Genomic DNA, 2,510 nt, shown 5'->3' with positions numbered 1-2,510 from the left:
ACTCCACTCCCCTGGCCCTGTCTCCTTCCATTTAAAATAAATACTGCTGCCAGATCAATCCTGTGTACAGCACTATGTTTTAAGTCACTTCTTTGCTCAAAAACCTTTTTTGATTCTTCAATGCCTAATAAATCACATCTAAACGTCCAAGCTATTCTGCTGCCAAAATTCTTTCCTTCTCTTCACTTTTGCTTCTGCCAGAAGCCCAGGCACCCAGTCTGCGGCCTGGAGAGTCCCAACTGCGGTAAGAGTTCAGCTCTCCTAAGTCCCATTTCCTCGTGAAGTCTTAATTAACTGCTGTAACATCCGAATAGCAATTAAATCAGCTTCAGCATAACATAATTTTTTTTGCTTGTTTCCTGTGTTAGCTTATGTCACCAGCTTTGTGGGGAAGAGGTCACATACCCCTCTAGAGCCTATCAGAACAGGAGGGAACAACATGTTTGAACTATAACCCACCCAGATCCCAATACTTGCCTCTGAAGAAATGTATGATTTTTATTCCCCATACCTGCCCACCCCTGGAGAATCCACTGTTAGGGGCAGGAATGTACTAGAACAGGAAGTGGGCAGAGAACCACTGCCAGAAAGGCTGACTCAGGACAGCATTCGATGGACAGCCGGTCTGCAGAGGCAAGTGCTGTGGCCCCTCCATCCCTGTTGCTGTCCCTTCTTTCACAAAGCCCTGTCTCTCTCTGTCCTGAGCACGTTTTTCTTGAGCACAGAAATGTGAAGAAAAGCATTTCTGTTCCCTATGACACATTAGACCACCATCAGCTTTTTATGAAGATGACTTTGTGTTTATGAGAGGTGATGATTTAATGGAATCAAGTGGAACTCCTGTTGAACAAATGAAAGATGGCTGGAGTAAAATTCCAGAAGAGGTAACCGGGCAAGGGGCCAGGGTAGAGGTGTGGCCTGTGACCGTCAGAGAGCTTCTTGGACCCAACACAGCCACGGCCACGTCAGCTGAGAAGCCAGGCAGAGGCTGGTGTCCTCAGTGCCCATGGGAGAAGCTTGGAGAAGGCATCAGTTGTGCAAAATCATTCTAGTAACATTTATCAAGAGCTTCTCATGGTCCCAGCGCTGTGCTAACCACTTCGCACATTGAACTCATTTATTAATAATTCTTTTAGGATGTTTAGATGGAACACATTTGAAAAAATCACAATGTGTAGGATTTCTGTTTCTTATGCAAGGGTTGGCAAACTACAGCCAGTGAGCCGAACCTGGCTCACCTGGCTGCTTTCCTCAACAATGGCAGAGTTAAGTTGTTGAGACAGACCATACGGCCTGCTAATGTTTTTAGTAATTACCCCTGAGGTAGGTATGATTACTACCGACATTTTATAAGATGATGAAACATTGGCTCAGAGAAGTAAAGTCCTTTGCCCAAGATTGCACAGCAGTCAGTGATGGGGTCTGGAGACAAATGCAGGCAGCCTAGCTCCAGAGCCTGTGCCCTTAACTACTACTCTACTCGACCTCTCAATAATCATCTTTGTACAAGAATAGAAACTCATCATTAGTGTTAGGTGACAACTCTTAAGTACCTCCCCTGTACTTAGTAATTTGGTAAGCGTAATTGTATGTGCCAAAAAGTGTAGGCAGATTGCGGCCCTCAGGACATTTTGATCTTGGTGAAAATCAAGAAAAATAAATGTAAAAACCCTTTCTTCAAGCTCAATCTTACAAAACTTATAGTATTTCCTACCAAAAACTGGCTGGTAGGTAATCGGTAAAAAATGGTGTAGGCAAGACTCCATTCAGTGTTACTCCAAACCATGTTTTTAGGGAGCTACAAATTCTGGGGCTGTCTGGGCTTTTCTCTGGCAAAGTCACTGTTTTCAGGATTGAGTTGCCTTTCCTGCTACTTTGTCACTAATCGCCATAGTCTTCTACAGAGACCGTGTCTTTTCATAAAATAGAGTACTCCTGTCAATTATTCTAAGTTGAGCAAAGAGGTCATTTTTATTCCTTTTGGGTTTAAGTGCTAACAAAGCAATTTATTATTTGAGTATTGGGGTATAGTGTTAGAAAAATAAATGACTTCTATGCTCCCTTTGGAGTTTGTTGATTACTAAAGATCCAAAATTGAATAGTTTTCACAATGAAACCGCTTTTTATTACCTACAGTAGAAACGGCCTCATGGCCTCGTCCTGAGAAGGAAAGTTTAACATGCCCTCTGTTGGCCAAACCTGGAATGACTGCTAAATTATGAAAAAGCTTTAAAATTGAAAGAAATAAGGAAATATATAATATCACAAATGTGTTGAAAACTTTCTCTACAGAGATGTCCATTGCAACGAGTTTATAAGAACAAAAAAAATTGAAACAACCTAATAATAGAGGGTATTGGCTAAATCAAGTATGGTACATCCACATAATAAAATACTATTCTAGTCCGGGTGCGGTGGCCCACGCCTGTAATCCTAGCACTCTGGGAGGCTGAGGCAGGCAGATCATTTGAGCTCAGGAGTTCGAGACCAGCCTGAGCAAGAGCAAGACC

Source organism: Propithecus coquereli, unplaced genomic scaffold (genome assembly GCF_000956105.1).
Source record: "Propithecus coquereli isolate 6110/MARCELLA unplaced genomic scaffold, Pcoq_1.0 Scaffold150, whole genome shotgun sequence".
NCBI classification, from domain to species: Eukaryota; Metazoa; Chordata; class Mammalia; order Primates; family Indriidae; genus Propithecus; species Propithecus coquereli.
Note: the sequence above shows the minus strand (reverse complement) of the source record.